This window comes from Onychostruthus taczanowskii, unplaced genomic scaffold (genome assembly GCF_017590055.1).
Source record: "Onychostruthus taczanowskii isolate IOZ18803 unplaced genomic scaffold, ASM1759005v1 scaffold93, whole genome shotgun sequence".
NCBI lineage: Eukaryota > Metazoa > Chordata > Aves > Passeriformes > Passeridae > Onychostruthus > Onychostruthus taczanowskii.
The window spans coordinates 570,695-594,751 of NW_024507324.1; the positions used below are offsets into that span (position 1 = coordinate 570,695).

The following is a 24,057-nucleotide window of genomic DNA, read 5'->3' on the forward strand; positions in this document are numbered from 1 at the left end:
ATGTGAAAATTTGAAAGCTCTGGAACCTGGAAATCGAGACAGACCCTCCAGATTCAACCAACTAAAAAAGAAAAAAGAATGTAAAGGCACAAGCAGAGGGGTTCTAATATTTATTCTAATAAGGCACCATGTATTTATCTTAGTTTTGGAACTTTCTGTGGAACAGACCTTTCACCCAACTGCCTCTACTAAAGCTTATCATAGTTGTATGGGATGAACATGGTGATATTTGTATTTTGTGGTATTTATTTATTGATATCATAAACCACATGATTAACTGTTAAGAGCTGGAGGCAAATTAAGCAACTGTTACAGTTACATAAGTGATACCCTAGCAAGCCCCTGTGAAGATATGGATGAACTCAAACCCAGGCCACCCTCCCACTGATCATGCGATCCAATTTTAGCAGTGCGCCTGTCAGCTGCAAGGCCCCTCAACAGAGCAAAGACACTCCTTTTCAAATGCCTTTGCTGTCATCGGGTGGTATCCACCTAGCTACAGAGAAAACATGGAGAAGCAATGAGAGACAGATGAAAGCAAGAAAGATCAAGGCAGTCCTTCATCAAATTTCATTGATGTGTAAAGGGAGGTGCTACAGTCTGGATGTCTATACAGCAGAAAAATAAGAACAGGAGACAAATAATAAGAAAACCATAAAAGCATGTGGAAAAATTATTACTCTGCTCTTTATTTTCTATCTCTTGTCATTAGCAAAACAGAACACGGCATAACTAGCGTTGTATATTAGGAGGATGTCTTTCTTTTTGTAAGCGCTCAGACATTTTCACCCCTGCATGTCATTTCTGCATACAGATCAATTATTTCTTCTCATCCAGGACAGATACATAATTTCCTAGTAATGCTTTCAAGATTCTGAAATAAATAGAAAGAGCACCTTAATTGTATCAGTCCTTTTATCTCAATTAAACATCTGTGGGCTGCTCAAGTACTGATTAGCCTATACTCTCACCCTGCAGGATAAAGAATGACTCCTACTGAGCTTCTCATGGGCCAGAGCTCATCTGCAAATTGTTACCATTTACACAGCATCCAAATGAAAGAACTTGACAGCAAGGAGCCTATTCATTAATATATAAACTGTAGTTGATGAAGGACAAATTACATGATTGCCTGAGAAAGTAACTGAGCTACCTCTCAAGTACACAGCCATGCTGTGGAAGCCCATGGATTTCAGTGCAACACAGTCAAGTACTTATTTTAATAAAGGCAGGAACACTTTTTTGGGTTTCTAAAATAAGCACAATGTAAGTGAAACACTTCACATTTATCAACAAGAAAAATGGCCCCTTTCTGGGCAGGTAAAATCAAGATATAAATAAATTTGTGCTGTCTCTGCTGATGGATATGAACTCGTAGCTGGCACTTTGCTTCAGTTATTTTAGAGACCTTTAAAAATTCAAGCCCTGTAATCACATCTACCCCCATCTCCCCCATTTCTTCTAAAAATCTGTTTTTCTTCTTAGCAGAGAGAACATTGACTTTAGAACATTGACTGCAATACAGTCTTTCCCTTCTACCAATGCCCAAAACTCAGCTTGGACATGGTCTAGATCTTGGAGTATCCCTTTCTCTGCTGCCTGGGAGGTTTGTGGCAGCATCCAGCCAAGGATGTGCAGCCTACTCCATCAGCATGCTCTGCTCTCCCCCAGGGCAAGCAAATGTCTTCTCTCTATTCCTTGTGAAGAAGGTCGAGTGCTGTGGCAATGGAAATTTCCTTGAGCTTCAAATTGCTATGAAGGGTTTTGTTGTTGTGACTGCGCAGCAATGTACTGTCAGATTTTAGGAATATGTTTATAATTAGTGCCTAACTTAGAGAATGAAAGACCATGAGGTGTACCTTTTCCCCTTCCAATCTGTTTTGTCTAGTTAAAAGAGGTTTAAAGTTTCTCAGTGCAATAGCTGTCCTTCACTCTGTGCAGACATGTGCCTCACAAAATGAGTCTTGATCTGCCACATTTAAGCACTAGCACAGCCAGCCAGTCACGAGAAACAATTTAAGAACAAATAAGCACTGCAACATGAGATGGGTGGTGTTGGAAAACCCTGAGGTTTATGTGTATACCACACTGGTCAGCCAAAGATTGAAGGCCACTTTTCTCCAAAAGGCTGAGAAAGGAAAAAGGGAAAGTATTGAGTTCTTGTTGTGTTCTTAGACTTTCCGAGACAGCTACTTATGGCCAGTACTTGAGACATATCTGACTAAATGAACTTCTAGTCAGATGCAGGGCCACACTGGCAAAGTGTTTCGTCACTTTACAGCCTTCCTATAAACTATGTTATTTACAATGTAAGTTATAAATGAGAAAAAACTATACAGAGTCAGTTTCTTCTGTCATTATAGCTTGGCTGATAACTCGTCTCCATTGTTTTAAGCAATAAAAAGCCACAGGCTGCATCAGGGCTACTGATCTACAAACAGAAGAAACCCCAACTCTACTTGTCTAGTAGTATGTTTTATTTACTATTTGATCTCCTCCTGCCTATAAAGGTTGAAACTGGAAATAATGCCTAGTAGGGAAAAAGACCTACCACAGAACAGAGAAAATTCACTATTAATTAACAGACCTTCACACAACTTATTCCATTAATTTTATCCTAGTGTTTACATGCCAAGGTATGGCAGGACATGTGTGAACTACATTAATTCAGAATTAAGAATGTACCTTAAAAATAAATTAAACCAAAAGATTGAAAGGGAGCACAGAAAGAAACATTTAACTAGAGCAGCTGGTAATTGCTGTCTCTTCTCCCTTGAGTTTTAGATTTTTTTCCATTACTTGACTGGATTTCCTCTGCTCATGCACATGCTTTGACTTTTTCTACATGACATGACATTGGAATGTTATTGCCTGACAAAGCAAGAAATTTTGAAGCCGACTTCTGTTCTATACGGTGACAAATTGCTAAATTTTCCCTCTTTCTGTCAGGTATAAAGCATTGTAAGATAAAACCAGTGTTCAGAACAGTTGCTGAAATTACAGTATTGCATAAATTAAATACAAAAATAAGTGTATCATTTATTTTGTCAGGATTTCAACAAGAAAATAATTTCGTCCCTTTACATCGTCATGCTGTTTAGTATTATAGTATTATTTCTATTTTCCATTTTTTAACCTCCAGAACTGTAAACCATCCCTGATGTGCCATGTGGTAGGTCAAAGGTGACCATCTTGAACATAAGATCTTCACAAGGAACTGCAGATCCCATTTGAAACCTGCTGGCTCACAGCAGTATGCTACAAGTTTCTGCAGTTCACAGAGGTAATACGGCCTCTTCCTGCAGCAGCTGCACCAGACAGAAATAACAGACTGATGGCTGAAGAGGGGAAAGAAAAAACTGGGAACTTCTTATTTTCTCTGTGTCACGTCAGGGGCCTGCTGTGCACTTGGCAGGGTGGCCAGGAAGCTCAGTCCAGCACCTTCAGCACTGGTGAGGCATAAGGAGTGTCAGGTGTCACAAAGCAAGGTCACCATCAGCCACAAGTGTGGCCACAGCAGCGACACGGGAGGGTGAAGCACTGGAAATTCCAGTGAACTGGGAATTTCTTCAGAATATGCAAAAGCTCCTGGTGGCCCAAAGCCAATAAAACAGCTCTGCTCCATCTAGTCATAAAGCCTCCAGCACAAGGATAGCAGGAACAGTGATACTTCTGTTCCTAAATGCCAAGGGAAAAACCCATATCTGGCTGTATGAAGCACGATTCAGGGGATAACTACAGAGCCAGTACAAGGCACTGAGGGTACAAGCACTGTCTGTTCAAGAAGCTGAGCTTTCTGTGACATATCTCAATAAAATAATGTTCTTTTGTATCATAACTGCAGTCCATCTAGTTAAGCATCCTACCACCAGGATACTTTGAAGTACCTGAAAAAAACCCTTCAGCAATTGAATACATAACCCAATCCGTTCTTGTTCTCATACTACATCTTCTAACACCCAGAAGTTACCTTCTGAATAAAGGAAGAGATTAATTATTCTTCCCAGTAAGTATTAAAATTTGCTATGGAGTAGTTGATACATCAGTTTGTGTCATTTTTAAAGACAATTAAAAGGATGACAGATCTCAGTATTTATCAATACATTTTTGTACTAGCAAACACTTCAGCAGCTGCCTTGAAAGAGTTTCAATTTCTCTGAAGTGGCAAGTAGTATTAACTCAGCATTTTAAAATTTTCCAAGTACTCCTGTGAACTGTATACTGTGACACTTCAACCAATGAGGCCAAATTAACAACTTCAAAGTTTTAAATTAAGTAACTAAAGACAGCCACTGATGTCTAAATGTGCTGAGATAAAATCAAACCTGTGATTTACAGCCAAATTCTCTAAAGATGCACTGTCACAAAGTTAATGTGGAATTGGGGGACAGGGGAAAACATGTTATCAGCTATTAATGATGAACTCAGCCAAAGCTGAGATCAGCAAAATTTTGGGGGAATTATACATGGTAAAGTTTTCATCATGTGTTTATGAGATCTTGGCTTAATCACCTGTTGCAGGATGAAAAGGATGGTATTTTTATGTGTTTTTCCTGAGTGACAAACATAAAAGCTTTCAGTAGGAATTCACTTGCCATGCAGAATGGGGCCAAACAGTTGTAAATAACTAAAAGAGTTAAAGACTTTCTCATTATCCTAAAGGATCAGGCTGCCAGCACCAGCCAGATCTTGAAGTCTCTATTTGCCTAGCTGTACCTGCATATTCCTTGGTGTGTCTTAAAAAAGATCTTTGAACTCTGCATTTTTGGGCAACTACAGCTCTTTGTGTATGAATGAGCTTGTTTCTATAACTTCATAACAATCTCATTTATTTAGATGGGAACTTCTTTATATTGTTGCAATTTCTTAATATTTTCATACTATGTAGTCCAGAAGAATCAGGAAACCTTTTCTGCATATTTTTATTTCTTTGTAATACATTAAAAAAAACTGTAGAGAGAAAAAACACTTCATAAAACCTGTTTCCCATTTTTATCCTTTACAACTGGCCCAATAAAGCACTTAAAAATATATAATGATTGTAAATGGGCAAGTGCATTTTACTTGTGATTTTTAATCACAATTGTAAATTTGGTTCCTACTCCAGCCCCCACTAAAGTCCACAATGATGTTGACATCGGCCTCAATAAAGTCACAATTTGATCCTCTAGAAGCTCACTAGTGTTTCCAAGCAGAAGGTATGAAGAAATATGGGCACGTTTGTGAAAGCAACAGAGAGGCCACACCTCTATCTTGTATTCCAAAACAATGTACTCAAGTAGTTTCTTCAAATAACTTGAGGGCTTAGCTGTAGGGCCTTTGTTGGCTGCTGTTGGTAAATTCCAATAGACTGCTAAAGACTTAACAAAATGAACTCTGAAAAAAATGTGCAGCTGTATTGGACCATTGCAACTAAATTTATTTTCTGAAAAAAGGCACTTTCTACTAGCAGTTCATTAAAAAAACCCCAAACAACCAAAGTATCTGATTACAATGAATCCCTATGAAGGAGGTCTGAGTATCTTCAGATGTATTAACATTTGCAAGGTGGCACTGACTACTACAGCAAAACACTGGCTGGCTTCATCATGGAGACTCAGATCTTCTTCTCCGTAAATGACCTACAGTGGGATGGGAAAATTCTTCTGATTCTTATGTGCTCTTTCTTGTCTTCTCAAATGGTGCAAAGCACAGGTTAGATCAGAAAGCAAGAGAGCATTCAGTAGGAGAGAACATTGTTTAAAACTACAGCACTATGAAGGTAACAGGTTTTACTGACACGGGATTTTTATTTATTATTATTTTCACTGTGCAAGCAAGAGCATTCCTGTTACAAGGCGAAATTAGTTAACAGAGCAAGAGCATACAGCATAGTAGGGGAGCCCTGCTGTTCCTTGCAGAAAGAACGTCAGAAGTGAAAGGAGGAGGTATTAAATGCAATTCCCTGCTGCTCGCTCTCTTAAGGCACCGGCAGCTCTCCGCTGGAGGCCTGCTAGCTGCAATCAAAGTTTGCCCTAAGAAACCTTCACCACAAAACCATAAGCACCAGCAACACACCAGAGTAGAAAGCTCTTACTAAATTTTAGCACACTCCTGGAAGCCTTACGTGAAGGAGAATCCTCAGTTCTGCTTTTTCCGAGCGAGGCTCTACGGGATTTCAGAGGATCACAGGGCACTGGAGGCGGGAAGGGATCTCTGGAGGTTATTTGGTCCGGCCCCCTGCTGTAGCAGGGCCACCCAGAGCTGGAGGCGCAGAGCCGTGCCCGGGCGGCTTTCGGTGTTTCCTACGAGGACGGACAGCTCACCGGGCAAGCTGTGCCTGTGCTCTGTCAGCCTCACGGGGGACAGGGCTTCCCGGTGTTCATCCAGAGAGTTCCCACTGTTCCCCGTAGGTGCCTATGGCCCCTGGTATCACTGGGCTCCCCTTGGAAGGGCTCTGCTCCTGGCTCCAGGCCGCCCGCTGCCCTCCCGCAGGCCGAGAGAGGCAGGGGAGGAGGGAAGGAGGGAGGGAGCCCGCCGAGGTGCCGCGGCCCCGGCCCCACACAGCAGCACCCGCGGATCAGCCCGTGCCCGCGGCCGCCCGGGGAGGAGCGCTGTGCCCTGCCCCAGCCGTGCCCGCCCCTGGCTCGCTGCCCCGCGGCCATCCACGCCCTCGCATCCATCCATCCATCCATCCATCCATCCATCCATCCATCCATCCATCCATCCATCCATCCATCCATCCATCCATCCATCCATCCATCCATCCATCCATCCCTTCCCGTTTCCCTCGGGGCCCTTCCCCTCGGGCGCTCTCCTCCCGCAGCAGCAGCGCCGGCGTTGGCTGCGTTGGCGGGGGCACTCCGGAGCCGCTCCAGGCGCTGCTATTTATAGCTCAGCCGCGCTATTTTTAGAGGCGAGCGCGGGTCTGGCTCGGCAGCCGAAGCGTGTGCGGCTGGGAGCGGCGCGGCCCCTCAGCGCTCGCGCACGGCGGCAGGAGAGTCATACGGGAGGCTCCGCTTGGCGCATTAAACATTTCAGGCTCCAGCGCGGGGTTCAGCCTCGGAGGGGGGACCCAGAGGGGCACCTGCACCTAAAGTCTGAGGTGTGAGCAAAGCCAAAGTGACCCGAAGAGCAATATTGGCGGTCAGCAGGCCCTGTGAGGGCTGTGCCTTAGTGCCTTTCTGAACCGGGCATCTCTTTGAAGGTAGCGCAAGAAACACTAGGCCTCAAAGCAGGAATGCTCCCCACACATCTGATGTTCAGGGTGATGTTAATGATGTAAAGAGCTATTGGTTGAGATGAATGCTTGAAGCATAAATATCAGTCATAAAAGTGCTTAGTTATTGATATTCAGTCTTTGGAGCTATCTTAGGAACAGGCATTATTGTGGGAGTTCATTAGCCGTTTTGAGAGCGTGCACTCACCCTGAAAGGTATGTCCTCTCTTTCCTTGGTACGTTAAATTCACATTAAACTTAAAGGGAGCCACGTGTGTGTAATGAACCAGTGTATAGCCCAGGGCACGCACTCTCTGTCACCGGCCTCCATTATCTGCATTAAGTGACCAGAGGATAAATTAGACCACATGTCATCACTACCCTGATATTTCTTGCAGTTTTTAAAAAATGTGTTTGTTCAGAACTCTGCATCCACTCCCTGTCAGATCATGCAGCTCCCCAAGCTGTTGAGAAGCTGTGTGGCAGTGCAGAGCTGGAACTGAAGAAACCTCAGGGAAAGAACACAGGTCATACGATTAGGCAAAAACTTTATACCAAAGGAAAGCATAGGCTCATGTAAATTTGAAGCAAATTCTTCATGGGATTGTTAGCAGGGATAAAATCATGCATTTTCAGAGCCCAGATAGTATTTTAGCACTTCAGCTGAAGGACTGTTTTAATTAACAGGCAGTTATAGCACTCTTACTTACTGTGCCTGAGCCACTGCAGAGGAGCAGCTTTGTTTTAGCACATGTGTTTCACCCACTGTAGAATAAGAGATGAGGAAGGGCACTCTGAGTAGAGCATACTGATCACTGGTGCTCCTTGTGTGTACCTAAAGAGGTTTAAACATCAATACCATGCTCCAGAAAAGAATATAAGTTGTAGTACATAAATTGTTGCAGTCCCTTGCCATTTTTTATACAGAGGGTGACCTTCTCTTCCAGAGTTGTCCTAGAAGTCTCTTCTCTGAAAGCCATCTTGAGCCCAAGTGGCATACAGGGCAAGAATGGATCTAGAATGAAGCAGTAACTGTACAGCAGGTAGGTTAAACTTCCAGCTTCAAAGAATTGTTCAATATTTTCAGTCACTTCAAAAAATATGCCCATGTGGCAAGTGGAAGACAGACGCTCTACATAGAAGTCTCCAGATTAATTAAATTGGGCAACTAAACATTTGTGTATGCTAACTTCTTGTCTTCTAGCAGATCACTACGAGTGAGAAATGTTCTAAAGAGCAAGCTGTGTTTCAAATTTCACCTAGGCAGTTCATTTGCATAGAAATAACTGAGTAGTCCTTTAATTATCCCATAGTTCTGCTGAAGATAGACAAGAGCTATAGCTCATACTCTCTCAGTTATCTTAGTGTAGCAAGAATAACAAGTAGCTAGAAAAAAAGCATTTTTGTTATTGAAGTCAGGACACACATGTCTGAATTCACACAGGGAACAGATGTCATAAGTAAGAAGATACCATTTATCCACACTCGCCGTTTGGGGTCAGACCAAGAGAAAGTTGCGTAGATCACACACCTGCAACGAAGAAAAGTTTCTCTTAATGTGCTGTTTCTTTTACAACCAAGACAAAGCTTAAAACACCTGCTTTTCTCACACCAGTCATTGTTTTGATTAAAGAGGAGGAAAACCAAAACAAACATCTTATGTAGAAGATACAGAGCTGTTTTGAAGAGCTTCCTTTACAAGCACTCCTCTTGAGACCCTGTCCCTGTCATAAAGTGGATCTCCTGTCTGAGCTACCTTACTCTGTGAGCAGGTATGTTTGCATGCTTTTATTGCCTTTTCATGTAGGGCAGGTCTGTGGCTTGTATTCAATTAGCATATCTTTTGCTGGCACTCTTGAAAAGATTAAAAAAAAGGCTAGTTGAAAGCAAACTATTAAAGAAATTCAGAATGCTGGGGAATAAGCAAAAGAGAAAGATCATCAAGCAGCAAATTGCTGTTTATCGTCATAAAGAGAAAATAAGCTGTCTGCAGTTCTTCCTTTTCTTTAATTAGACTTAGCAGCTTCTCTTCATGCTGACCATGACAGAGTTTTGCTCACAGCCTTACTTTTGTTAAAGTCAGTAACAAGATTTTTTCGAAGACCCAATTTTGCAAGAATAAGGCAATCTCAGTCTTACTTTATATAACTTCTGATTTGATGTTTCTGGACAATATTTGTCTCATACCTAAAGAAAGAAATACAACTCTTTCAAAGTGATTTGGTCAAGTTATACTCAGTGTTTGTGTTTGCAAAAATTATGATTAAGCAACTTTTTTCTTTTAATTCGCAAGTGGGAATAAGAAGCTTTGAACTTTAAACTTGATTATTGTGACATGCCAGTTATGTTGTTATTTTCAGTTTTTCTGATACAATTTGGTCAGGAGACAACATAAAATGAAGTAATAATAAATATTGGTCTGGTTCTGTAACCTTTTATTTGAGTGAGTAATAGCACTGAGACTGGAGGCACTGCTACTTCTGCAGGTAGAAGAACAGTGATGGGAACATTTTGTTTCTTAAAGATTTAATTCATTAATAAAGTTCAAGAAGGATGTATAAAAATTCAGTGTTGCTGGACTTTTCAAGAGGCACAGCAACTAAACAAACAGCTGAACGATGTAGCAGCAGCAGGAGACCTGCTAATGCAAATACTTAGTGGTGTGACTCATAGAAAACAAGCTGAAAGAAAAACATTAACCAGCTTGCCCTTTCTCCCTCTGTCCTTCCCTCCCTCCTTCCCTCCTATCTGCTTCCCTCTCCCCCCATGTTCTATCTTAAAAGCACAAGCAGATCAACACCACAGAGTTTTTCCCTACTTGCGGGTTGTATATCCAAAAGAATTGGTAAGGAAGGCAAAGGTGTGATGTCATTCCATTTGAAATTGTAAACCAATCTATGCCAGTCTCCCTCTTGCTGAATCCCCAAAAGAGGTCTAAAGAGCTTTTCTATCTGTCTTACTACATTTGTTAGTCACCATCTCAGTGGATAGGGCAAATCCAAACATGGAGAACAATCCTGGAGTAAAAAAAGCCATCAAGTCTAAGACTTCAAATGTAGTGGTGCTGCAAAAAACTCCTAGAGGCTTTAGAACCTAATTTTCAGAACCATAACTATCAGGCATAACTGTATAATCCCAATCTTCCGTGATCTTAATCCAACTGGGATAGTTTTGGGATTTTCATATGAATTAATGGCTTTGGTTTTCTGCTTTCTTTCTCTCTGTGCTTCTTTCAGTGGATACTGTTAAAAGCTGGGTCAACTGTGGTATGTTTGGAGTTTTCTCTGCAGTTGTCTGTGGCTTTATTATTCTAAATTTTCTTTCCAGGAAGCTGCAGTCATATGAATTTAACCAACATACCTCTCTCTCATTGCGAAGTGGTCACATTAGCAAAGGGTCACGTTTGTGTCAATGTGAGATTCAAATTATTAGAATTGAAAAGTATTTATTGATTGTAGTTGCCATATACAATTATCACTCAGGGAGGAGACCACTCCCTTAATTGGCTCCCTGAAGCACAGGTCTTACTTCTTTAGAGAAATTACCAACTGTCAATACTTACATTACCCTGTGAACATCAGTAGAGATTGCGCATATTGCAAATGCAAGCACACCATAAAGAGTGCCGAATTAAGATGCTGCTGAGATTATTCCAGCATCTTTTTTTTTAATATGGAATGTAAAAAACCTGCATTTTCACTCATCACCAAGCTAAACTGATGGGTACTTAGAAATGTACTCACACCTGCTAATTTTTCTCCAGACTACATCTTAATGGCACAGTTACAAGTTACTCTTGGTTTTGCTGAAATTTAAAAAGTAAAATCTATCCTCACCATTTCTCATCTAATATATAAATAGCCTGATTTGTTTCTTGGAAACCTTAATTCTCACTGAAATAATCTGGTAGAGGAACAAGTTTCTAAAATACGTTTCCTACCACTGGCAGGAAGTCTATCTTACTAGTATATTTATCATTAATCTGCTGTAATGATCCAGAAAGTCAAACCAACAGGAAGGATAAAAATATAAAGGCAAGCCTTAAATAACTTGTTGACAGAGAAGATTTAGAAGTAAATTTAACCTCAATCTCAGCTACAGTGACCACTTGCCACTCTGGTTTTGCATGGCATTTTATTCTGTGCTTCTTACTGGCTCATCAAACATCTATAGAGCAGACACTGTGCCTTGAGCCTTGAAGCTACACAGCCAAATCCAGCGCCATAAGAGAAGGCAGGATTTGGGAATGGTGCAAGAAGTCTATTCTCTAAGCCTGTTAGTGGGTGCACCATCAGTACCTACCACTTTGCAGGCTGGTTGATTCTACCGATCCTAAACTCATGGGGCTAATTAGGCATTACAGTGATGAAGTTCCTTAGCCTGGATGAACCCATCCATGAGCCATATGGAGCACTGCAGGAATTCTCTGTCTGGAGTGACACTCAAGATAGAAGTGTTCAGTCTGATAAAGGAGAGTATCTTGAGGCCATGTGTCAAGTTAGGCTAGGAGTGGAGGAGTTAATGTCTTCACCTCAGATTCTGCTGAGTATTGCTTTTCTGTGTTTACTGCAGAAGATGCATCTGCACAGTGAAAGGAAAGATGAACACAGATTCAGTCTGTTTTTAAAAAAGCAAGATCAAATGTAGGTTTGCAGACTGAGCTTAATTTTTCCAAAATAAAACTCATGATGCAGTGATTCCAAGCCTTTGACATTCAAAGGAAAAACAACACAATTGCTGATGGACATGCATGAGCTTTAATTCCTGGTATTAGTAAGAATTCAAATTATTACTGTTGTTGTTAGTAATGCAATTATTTCATTAACAAGTTTAAAAATAATTAGATGAATCTGTTTTATAATATTTTCAACAGATCTCAGTCTGGATGTAGATGGATGATCCTTCTTGAAATGCAGGGATATCTGCTGAAATATTTAATATTTGTTACAAGGGCACATTCCATGGCATTGCCATGTCATGTGTTACCTTGGCTGTAACATTATATTGCCTAAATCACTATGAAAGCACAGTTCAATGCATTGTGCAAGAGACCTGGTGACTGCTTCCCAGCAATGATGAGAATGAGTTATGAGCCTCTCTGCTTCTTCCTAAAATAACAGGGAATGAATTTCATGTGGGCAAACACTTGACTCATTCTTCTTGGAACTGATAGCTTACCACACAGGACTTGGAGGCTGCTCAGTGAACCAGTCCACGGTTCACAGGAAGAAGAAGCCTCCAGAGGAGCTCAGACACTCAAAGAATAGCATTCTTGGCCAAAAATAACTCTGAGCACTGAAAACAAATTGAAAAAAAAGTGTTGGTCTACTTGTAAATCTGTTGCAGCAACATGTACCTCCAGTCCTACTTGAGAGATGAATGGTACATCCATCTTTGTCTCTTCGCTCCTCTGTTTCCAACCAAAGCTTCTTCCAACCTAACCAGCACTACATAGGATATACATAGGCTTGTGACCATGAGTCACAGGATCTATGTCAGCTGCTGCTGGTGAGGACCCTTGTGCAAGATGTGAAGGTAAGAACGGCTGCCTTGGAGCAATTGCAATGATGCAGAGATATCTGCGCAGGGGCTGAGAAGAGCAGGAGGGCTGAGGACAGGCTGGAACTGTAGTAATGGCAGTGTGAGAGAGGAACAGTCCCACAAAGGATGCTGTACAAGTAGGGTGGATAGGCATCATTCTTGGAGTGTCCTGAATGAATGTGCAAAGGATGAAATGCACCATGTTGGGTTGGGGGTTCAGCAGTGTTTCGTATGGATGTGTGTGAGCGTTGGTGTTGGGGTGAGACGTACCCAGAATAGCAGAATCAATACATCTCTATTATCTGTTCACACCCGCTGGTGAACTGGAGGTCACCTTTCCTCCTGTATCCTCCACAGATGCTGTCTGGCTTGCTCTTGGGTCTGTAGCAGACTGTGAGGAATGGCATGGGCAAATTTTTGAGTCTATGTGTTTTGTCTTGACTGACAGACTTCTGCAGACACTTTGGCACAAAGTAGAAAATGGCTCACTGACAGCAGAAGGAATATGTCCTTCTTGGAGATGTGAATTCTTCCTTGGATGGAGGAGCTGCTGTGTACTGCCAGCCAGCATTCTTGCTGAATGTTAAGTTTCCAAATCAAAAAAATGATTTAACTGTACAAAAGGCAATATGTGCTATGAAATGCTGCAGTGCCATTAATCTTTATGGACTATTGTGTAGATAGGGAACCAAGCCCAAACCTATCTACATGCCTTCTTTCTTGCATTTGTGTTCACTTCTCTACTCCCTTTGTAACCATTCCTTTATGACAGTAATAAAACATTAATTCCTTGCTCACCGGTTTAAATAGGTATATAAAGAGAGTGATCAGCCTGACAAAAGCAGGGGAAAGGGTCTGGAAATGTTTGGTGATAGTAGGAAGGAGAAGAATTGATCATTTTGCAAAATGTGGTCACTCCTCATTCCCTTGCTTCTGAAAATATATAATTCCAGTACTGGTATCAGGGAAAATACTATCCCTGGGAAAATTTCAGGTATGCCTGCTCCAAGAAGTATACTTGACATCCTTGTTTCTATGCTAACAAATCAGCCTTCATTCCAGAAATGGCACGTGTCTCCAAGGAAAGATAACTTTTCGCTTCCAGAGTACTCATGGACTGAGGCTGATCTCTGTAAGCTGTCTACAACTGAGGTTTCTCTGCACTGGGAAATTATATTCATGTTGGAAAAGGAATGCAGGAAATTAATGTGGTAACAAACACTGTGCTAAACACAACCATCTATATTTGGAGTTGGACTCTCCTTTGTGCTAAATCCTGCCTACCTATACAGGAAGCTATACAAGGATCTTGAAGTGGATAAAATTATTAGAATCACAGCTTTTAAACACTACATGGAATATACCAACTTGAAAGACATGTTTAAACACAACTTACTGGTGTAAAGAGAGCATTAAAAAAGTAATCTAAAGGAGATTTATCATTGTCTAAATTAGTCATAGCAGCTTCATGCTGAAGTTGAGTTTGTACTTGATGACAGAGATAAGTAAAATAAAAAACCCTGTGAATATCTTAATATACTCAATGAGGATCATGTTTTTATTTTAGTATGCTAGAAGAAATGTGATTGATATGGTTATGTTCTCCTGAAGACACACGTGCCAAAAAAACCTAGGAAGCATCCAACACCATTTGCCCTTGCCTATTCTTGCAGAGGGTTAGGAGGTACCATTTAAAAATGGCAGGCTGAGATTGACATGAAAATCCCATTTGTTAAATGTCTTTTAGGACCAAACTGTTCTACTCAGTTGATGGTTTTGTTAGGACCTGTGCATCACTGGAAGTGCTCCCTGTTACAATATGTTAGTTTTGAAAAAAGATAGGTTTCACTTGCCATATGTAATCCTGCAATGATTTTATTAATTTTGTCTTTGTTTCAAAGGTAGTAAAAGTAATTGAAATGTTAATCTAGAATATTTACTAGGGCATTATGTCTACTCTGTATTCAATTTATGTTGCAGGGCTGTGGGCTAAAGACGGAATCACTATCAGAAAAAATATTAAATTCTTGGATCTCTGCACTTTTGACTTAAGGGATTGAGCTGCATTAATTGTACTTGTTTTCTGCCCACAGGGTGTAAAGCAATGATCAAACAGTTGGCAAGCCTTATATGGCTTTGATATTGTTGTATCCTAACAACAATGGATCTGCAAAAGTAGAAATTTCTCCAGAAGTTGGCCTATAGGGTACCTATTTTTGCAGTCAGTGTTGTGCAGGTGTAAAAAAGTTAGTGAGGGTGTGACCTTGGGGAGTTCTATACTTGTTGCATTCAGATTCAGATCATGGGTTCTTTTTGCTGAGCTTGGATAGAGTTACATGAAATGTTTTTAAAATTAAGGGATATACATAGTACAAGGTGGAAAATGCTGGTGTTATTTTAAGTCTGTTTTCATGCAACATAGAAAATGACACAGCGTTTTGGATATTGTCCTGAGAAGAAAAGCCAAGAAATTCTGTTTTTAAATCCTGATACTGACACTTATAGCCAGAAAGAATGAGGTAGCTCCTAAGGCATAGTTACCCTACTTTTTCTGGAGGATCACTAATTCCTCTGTAGTTACTGTATTTTCAAAATGTAGAAACAATTCTTATATTATGAAGGTTAAACAGATTGTATATGACAAATTGCATTGAAGAATGAGTATTGAAGAAATTACATACTCTTAAATAGAGCTCAGTATTTAACAACCTATCAGATGGCTGGCTCCTGCTCCCTCTACCTTGCAACAATTTTGCAATTTGTTTTAATGACAGTAGAATGACTTCCAGAGTTTCTACAGTTTTCATCCACATTTTATTTGAAGGCTGCAATGCCTGTTCTAAATTACTCTTTGTGTTGTCTCCAACTCCAGCTCCATGTAGCACTTTTAGTCCTGCGATGCTTCAGGAGACAAAACAGCTACTTAAGCCATAAGACCCTTTAGCATTTGAGATATTTTATCATGTATCTGAATTCCAGCATTATGTCAGATGCAGATTTTTCTCTACTGTCATCGCTCATTATCCACTATTCAAAAAGAAAGCCAGTGGTTCCATCAGCTGAGTACCTCAGTATATAGATGTGATCAAAGTGAAATCTTGACAAATAAACAGCATAAGAAAAGCATAATTGTACAATTGCAGGCAGAAGAATCAAGTGTGTGCCCACTTACTCTATTTGGACTGGAGAGAACTATTGTTTTGTAAGAATAATTTCCTGGCTATGGGAAAAGGAACTTAAAATTTCTGGCATATCTCTTAATCTGAAAATTTAGGGTAATTTAGAGCTGCATGTGAAATTTTAAGTTAAGACCCAGCTCTGGGGAATGTAGAAGTGTTGATGAAGTAAGTCCTGGTAAAATGATGACAGATAAGTCAGTGAGATAAATGGTGTGATAAATCTGTGAGGGTCTGCCAAGTGAGATGATTTTTGTTTATGCTGTTCTAGTAATCTGTTCTGTGTGTATACTTGTGTCAATTCTCAGACAGGTGCTAAGGTGCTGAGCTGACTGCCTCATTATTCTGGGTGGATATGGAGGTTATTGGAAGTTGTACCAGTTCCCCTCTGCATATGGGAATAGGCAATGCTGTATGCCACTCTTCCATGTCCTTGACCTGATGGCTTCACTTCAGGAGTGGGGAACAGCAGGGGTGGCCTCAGGTGCTTGTGGCCTGGTCCTGAGCCCCTGGCCTTGTACCACTGGCATTTTGGGTGATTTGTAGCTCTTGCTCACTCTTGTCTACTCCCCAGCTCGTTCCAAACAGCACAGTTGGATTTTGGCTTTACACTCTCACACAAGAGCTTCTCTCAAACCTCAGCTCTTGGAACAATGAAGAGAGAACATTGTCCAGGTTTCCTAATGTGCCAGAGCCCCACACAACAGGTAGGCAGGATGTTATGTGACCATAGCCTTGCTGATGGACACAGGGCTATGCAGGATATGTCTCTCTTCCCAGAGCAGACATCCAGATACATTTTAGTAGGAATTCCTCACTGTTGCCTCAGAAACTTATAGGGCTACAGTAGTACTTGAAAGTTCAGGGTTGCTCAAACCTCTGGAAAAGAATTTGGTCTGTACTAAGTAAATTGTATTGAATTCAGAATCTGTTGTTGACTTCCAGTTAAATCAACAATTATGAATGAGAAACAATTAAATACATTGCTTGCTAACTGCACAGAAGATGTATGTGTTCTATTACATCTCATTCTGTTATTTTTGTCCTTTGGTTAATAAATATAATAAACATGCCCAACCTAAATACATTACTGCAGGATGCTAATATACTGAGGATATTGAATATAATAGTTGTCCTGGAGAAATCGTCCAGCAGAACAAATAAGAAAATACACAAACAATTTTATTTGATTTGATGTGATTATTCTGTCTTAAATTTCTAAGGACAAAAATTATCACTCTAATTACTTTCTCAGAAGTCCTAAATAGCAAGATAGAGGAACAAAGGATAACCACCAGAATCACAGACCAGTAACAGACTTAGACCATCTACAGTGAATTTCACTCAAGTTTATTTTAAACAGTTGATTGTGCAGCATATGCATACCTAAGGGAGTCTTACCTAAGAGAAGTAGAAATAGTAATGAAAAACATATTTGTGCTTTATAAAGGTATATATTAATGAACATAATTTATCTGACCTTGGTCAAGCTTTGTTTATCTGTCAGAAGACTTCTCATCTTTTATGAAAAATGTATTTTCTGAGAAATAAATTATTTATTTCAGAGCAAGCCAGCTACATTTTTTCAGTGAAACAAACAAAATTCCCAGATTCAGAGCTTTCAAGCACACAAGAATGTTGAGCTAGTCGCTCAGTATTATTTTGTGTTCTTTTGTAAAGGTTTCAACACTGCAATTTAAATCAGCAGGCTACCTGTTCCAACATGATTTTCAGAGAGATTCCAACTGAGCCCTGATCTGTAAAAGTATATACTTTAAAAAGGTTCTCATTTTTGTAGTGCAAGTACTCAAGGATTGAATGAAAGAGTGAAATCAAGGTGTGTATGAAGGCTTATTTTTAGTTTTGCATGGCTGGTTTGGTTGCAAATAGATGTGTGAACTCTGTAGTAAGAATTGAAATGCAGACCACAACCATGTATTTCTTGAAATAACACATGGTTAAATAGATATTGATACTTTTACTTCTGCATGAACAATGCTCCATGGATTTCTTCAATAAATAAAAAGTCCCAGGAAATTGATGCTTTGAGCCTTCAGAGTCTTCACACATCCTTGCAAGACCAGTGCAAGAAACCTGCTTACTCTTTCTGTCATTTTTCTGTTATCAATCATGTAATTCATATCAAAGGAGTTGAATCAGAGCCTCTTATACATATACATGGAACAGATAGCTCTGAAACCAGCTGCCTTGAAATACAAAGTTGTTCTTTGCAGGGAACAGCTCTAGTCTTGTCTGTGTTGAAGATATTCCCATATAAGTAGTATTTCCTGAGTTTTCCAGTGGTTTTCCTTAAAAATTGACAGGCTCAGTTGGTTTTGGGGTTTCAGGCTGTCATTGTCTTCCATTTCCAAAATGTGACTGAAAGGGGCCTGTGCTTTAATCTCCATGTGACTGCTGGATTTTTATATTCCAAACACCCACCATCCCAACTGCATATATCTAAAATATGTTCTATAGCTTCCTGCAAATCTCCATAGATATTCACAAATATTAGTCATTTTGAGGAATGATGCTCTTTTTAATACAGACAACCATTACATGCCAAATAACTTTGTGACTCCTTACCTGTGCACTTGTATTGGTAAAAAGTTGTTTGTATCATGCAGAATTGCAAAGCAGTGTAGATAAGTCCTTGTATGGCCTCATATCATTTTAAGTTTACTGCTTGAAGGCTGTGCATGAAAGCACTTTGTGCATGATTAGCTTGTTCCTTGCCAGATGACGTGGTACCCACACAAATATTACCATCTGGTAACTTCTGCTTAAAGCAGCTGTTATCAGAATATTCCAGAATTTTAATCAGTTTCTAGATTTCTAAATCCCCAAATCAAGATACCTTAGATTTCCCTGCAGGAAGAAGAGCTTCTTGGATGATAGGGCTGCACAATAACTTGCTGATTTGCTTTTTGAGCTGTGCCCATGCACAAAAGGGTGACATTCCAGGTGTAAGTCTTTAGATGACAATTGACAGGATAACTTCCTGTGGGAACATCTTCCAGGTCATACTGAAAGAACGAAGGACTCAGAGTACGTGAGGACAAGAGTTGTCTGCCAAATTGTGATGGTCTAAAAGTTGCTTTGTCTCTTGAGTTTTAAGGTAGGATGCAACAGAAGGTGTGTTATTCATTTTTGTGTGATGCTTCTTAACAACTGTGCATTGATAAAAACGGCTACTTTTAGGTTTTGGGATATTTGGGTCAGATAAAAATAAAACACTGAAATAGCCTGGGCTAAAAAGGAGAGGAAACTTCTATACAGCTTTGCAAATGTAAAAATCCTAAATCATCGTGTTTTTTTTTTCACAGGGATTTATCTATAATTTCAGTGGGAAGATATTGATTTAAAAACTGGCAAAAATAGGTCTTGGATTGCTGACATATAACAGTTGTGAAAACTTATCCTCCATTTCCTTGTGTCACCATAAAGTTTATGTTTTAAGACACAGTAATCACTTGTAGATATTTTGTTGTAATATCGTAGTACGGATTAGCATTGATTTAGCTACAGACACTGGATGTAATTATTTCTTTACCAACACAAAGGTGGATTTTTGTCCAGTGAATTTTGTTTTCCAGTAAGTGGACTTTTGTCATTAATGCATCATGTAATGAGTATGACCCATAGTTGTAACTGTAGAAAACAATTATGTGTTGCTGAAAATTATGATTCTTTCTAGGAATTTTTGCAGGAGAGAAAACTGGGAGAATTATCACTAAAACAGAGGGTAAAATTAAATCCTCTACAGAAGAATTTCATTGTGATGGGGTTTCTATGAAACAGCAGAATGTAGGTAGAAAAGTCAGTGGGTACTTTCTTTAAAAGTTTTGCACAAAAGAGTTAAAATAGAAATTTGCTATCATCTGATTTTACTTGTTACCAAGACAAACAACCAAAACCCTGACCCCCCCACCCCCCTCCATAATTATGTAATATTTTGTTTCCCTGAACTGTAAAAATTTGTCTGGTCTTGTTTTTCATAACCCCCTCTTATACTGGTCAAAATTTGTGTTCATATTTGCCATGCAGCCCTTAAAAAAACACCAGCTGCAAAGACTGGGCTACTCTTCTAGGAAGTGCAGATACTAATGTTGCTCCTGGAAATGCTCTTTTGAAGTGTTTTCTAGTCTAGACCCTGGTGGATAAGAGATATTACAAATAGAGAGGAGAAGTGTTTTACTGTGGTTCTTATGTTCTACAGATTCTGAAACCTCTCCTTTCCTGCTGAATTCTTCTTAAATTTTTTCCACATTTGTGGCAGCTGAAGTTGTGTGGGATTGATGTCTGTCTGTCCCATGGAGTCTAGGAAAAGGTGGATTATTTGCCTCAGCAATGCCACAGAGTTGCAGATAGGTGGTTGGTGCCTTCTGCCATTGGCACTGCACGTTTTCTGCTGTTTGTGGTGAATTTCCTGCTCAGTTCTGGCAGAGTGGCTGGATACCCTTTCACCTGATACGGCCACTTCTCAGGTGATTAAGGGACTGGATCTCCTAGTTTTTCACAGTTATTGTCACTGGTTTGCTCCATGTCAGAGCACAAGTCAAGAGCAAGCCACATTTTTTTCCTGTGTTAAATGGCTGCACAGAAATAGCACAGGAGATTAATTTGGATGAACATGCTGAAACCGAGTATATATGAGGACATATACTTTCTGCATTCCACTCACTCATGTTTAATGCATATTCTTTATTTTGTATGCATATCAGTCCAGGCAAGAGAGTGGGTTTCTGCAAAGCACTTTGTTTTTCCTTTTCCCTGGCTTCTCTGAAGGCAGAGACACGCTCAAGGCACCCACACTCTTTCATGCATATCTAGTGCTGTTCATCAATCAGAGAGCCACAGTCAGATCATCAAGGTACTTTGCAACCTTTGTCATATACGGTTGCTGGTGTTTTTTTTCCCCTTCCTGGATATAATTGTTCAGTCCCTACTTTATTATAGATTTAATAAGATGTTTTTCTCAACCATTCAAGTGCTCTAGTTAAAGTACAATTATAGCAATTATATTAAGGAAAGTTTTGAGCTGAAAAAATGTACAAAGACTTATTTTGAAATGAGGCACTATTAGCAACAAAAATGACATGAAGCTTGGAATTTGATCAAGATAGAGCAGATTAAAGAAGACCAGCTTTTGTACCATGATATTTTTTGAAGATCATAGATGTGTTGAAAGAACTGCGAGTATCACAAGAATGCTGATTTGGAAAATACAGTGGAATTAAATTGTTTCGTTCTCACTTGACTAGATCAAGAGTGATTCCATTCAAGCAAATATAATTCTGCCAATAGAAAACCAAATTAAATAGGAGGAGAACTGACTTAGAGAATCCTTTGAAAGCATTATGCACAAGTCAACTCTGACATTTTCTAATAACTCTCTTGAAAAAATCAAAATAAAACTGGCTCATTTTTGTTTACTTTTGTGCCCGAAACAACGCAGGAAAGTGTGGATGACAAATGTAATTTCAGTATGAATTACATATATGCATGCACTTTACTGGTACAGAAATCATGGCACTTTGTAGGGCACTCTGTTGCCTCCTACTCCTCCAGTTTGACAGATTAAACTTCAGAATAAATAGTCATCAGGAAAAAGGGAGATGCAAAGCCATAGCATTTCATCAGTACTTGGCTTCCCTCAACAAAACTCTTCATAGGCAGAACACAAATAACAAGTTGTACATCTTGAGAACCATCTGATATGACTGAATTTCTGTTTGGTACATCAGCAGTGGTCTGCCTTGTGCATTTGGAGCAGACCATGACAGTAGTCTGATTTTATCAAGCCTCCTTCTGCAACACTCATATTTCTATGAGTTTTAGAGGATGTAGGGACATATGATTTTCTGAATATTTTTTGACTGTTGACTGATCAGGTCAGATATTCTGCTTTCTACAATGGCCATGACCTAATACTTTATACTTGCAAATAGCAACTCCCCAGATGTTGCCAGTTTAAAGACAGAAAGTAACTTGTCTACTCCTGTCACAGCTTCAAGATTTTAAACTAATTATCCATATTCCTTAATCAACACATTGTTTTAAAGGCAGCTCCACTTACTCGCTGAACTTATATATTTCTGTTGTCACAACAAAATAATGTTATAGAAGAGTCTCTTTTTATAAAGCAAAGATGCATCTATTGTCTTTGAACTCAAGTTAGAAAAATGTAAGTCCTCTTCTCCCCCTCTCTTATATAAGCATGGTAATAAGATCTTAACTGAGTGTATCTCAAAAATGAGAGAAGGAGAAACTGCAGCTTGCTCTGCAACACTACTGATGGAACTATTTCTGGTACTAAATTTTGTTCAGTTGTAAATCTGTGTTGGCTTGAGCCCTCAGCCACCAGCTATAGATTTAATCAATGTTTGGAGCTGGATGAATAATTCAGTATGATCTATTCTCTTTCAGCTTGTGAAATCCATCTTCAGGTTTCATCTCTCATGTATTTTTCCAGATACTACCTGAATCCTTTGAAAGCTGTTCTTGTCTCCCTTTAGGATAATGGTTCAAATAACATGAGCAGTCTCTCAAGTACTACAAGGAATTTTGCTTAAACAGCAACAAATGAAAAATGTTGTGCAAGAGCAAACCTGCAAAATTCAGCCCTGATGTTTTAGTCTCTGAATTAAATGGGAGCATAGGTGATGTTTGAACATGGGTGAAGTGAATGGCACAGTTCCCATGGACTTGTAAAAGAGTCTGGTTTCAGATTAGGTCCCAGTTCCTGCATGTGAGAATGTGAAATTCAGAGCTGTGAACACAGTTTTGGGATGTGTTTTCCATGTTCGGCTCTACAGAATATCTCTTGTTGGTTTAAAGAAAGAGAATACAAAGATAACTGCAATTGTTGAATCGTAAATATTTGTACAAATGCTTATTCAAACTCTTTTATATAAGTTTTATGCAGAAAATTTCAGGTTGGCATGATTGAAATATGACATTCATACATTAAAGAGGTCTAATTTAATGACCTGGTGTAAAATAATAATAGATGATTCATTCCCCTTCCAAAAGCACAGCCTGACTTCATAGATGCAATATAAACTTGGTGGAAAATGCTGAAATTTAGGGTTGGGGATAGTCATTTGCAAGTTTAGAATGTCTTTGCTGGAAAAGTTGTTCTATAGCAGCCCTATGCCTGGACTAAATGACCATCCTGCATCTGATTGTATTTTGGGCTTCTGGTTCTGCTAGGCCTCCACTGCATTATGCGTTTGAGTTGATGTACTTCATGTCTTTCATTCCCCATTAGTAGAAACCAAGATGCAGTACTTAATACAACTTATTTCTAACAGCTACATAATGTTTCTTTCTTTTTTTCCCCCGTTTCTATGTACAATCCACCCAGAACCCACTCTTTTCAGTGAACAATTTTAGCTACTGACATCAAGAAAGCAAAATTATACATTTTTAAAACAACCAAGGTGTGACAGTTAATGGTGTTATGTTGAAACAGGCATAATGTGGTGATATCATGGGCAGTAGATTGATGTTCTTAATTATTAATTTTCATGCTTTTAGGTGCTTGGATTTTTAATGTAATGTAATTGGTATCATTTTATCACACTGTTACGTTTAGTGCCTTCAGCTGGATTTAGGGATATGTGTGATGATTTGTTTTTTTCTTCTGGTAACTGGCAACATTCAGATGAAATGCAGAAACAACATGTAAAATGACAGGTTGGTGAGAAGAAAGGTCAGAGAGATATAATTCCCACATCATGAGGAAGATGTAGGCTAAACAAGGTTGTCAAACAGTTTTTCTCTTGCGACTTGTGCTGTGACAGAGCTGCTGCAAAGATTTCCAGCAATGTGGGAAGGAAAATTTATTTCTGTTGCAAAAGTTAATGGTTGAGGCTAAGACTGGAATTGGGTTAACTGCTCCTTGTCATGATTGTAAGTAGTCACAAGGAAATGTAGTTTGGTTCCTTACATTGCCCTATTGACTTATTCCTCAGCTTTCCCTAGGACAGTTGAAACTACCTTAGCTTATAAAGGATTTGGGAGGAAGAAAAGGTGTAAAAGCTTCTGCAGTTTTCCTGTTCCTGTCTTTGACTTGCTTTTCCAAGTTGCTACAGTCGACTCAGTAGAGATGGAGTCCTCTCCTGTATTTATCCTAGC

General features: G+C 39.6%; 1 long non-coding RNA gene across 3 annotated transcripts in view; it reads right to left on the minus strand.

The window, feature by feature from the left end:
- Nucleotides 1-6,567, minus strand: part of LOC121347797 — a 33,584-nt gene extending 27,017 nt beyond the window's left edge. For all 3 annotated transcript variants that reach the window (XR_005954282.1, XR_005954280.1, XR_005954281.1), the window contains exon 1: nt 6,107-6,567. This is a non-coding gene — a long non-coding RNA (uncharacterized LOC121347797). The remainder of the gene's footprint in view (nt 1-6,106) is intronic.
- Nucleotides 6,568-24,057: the final 17,490 nt, after the last annotated feature.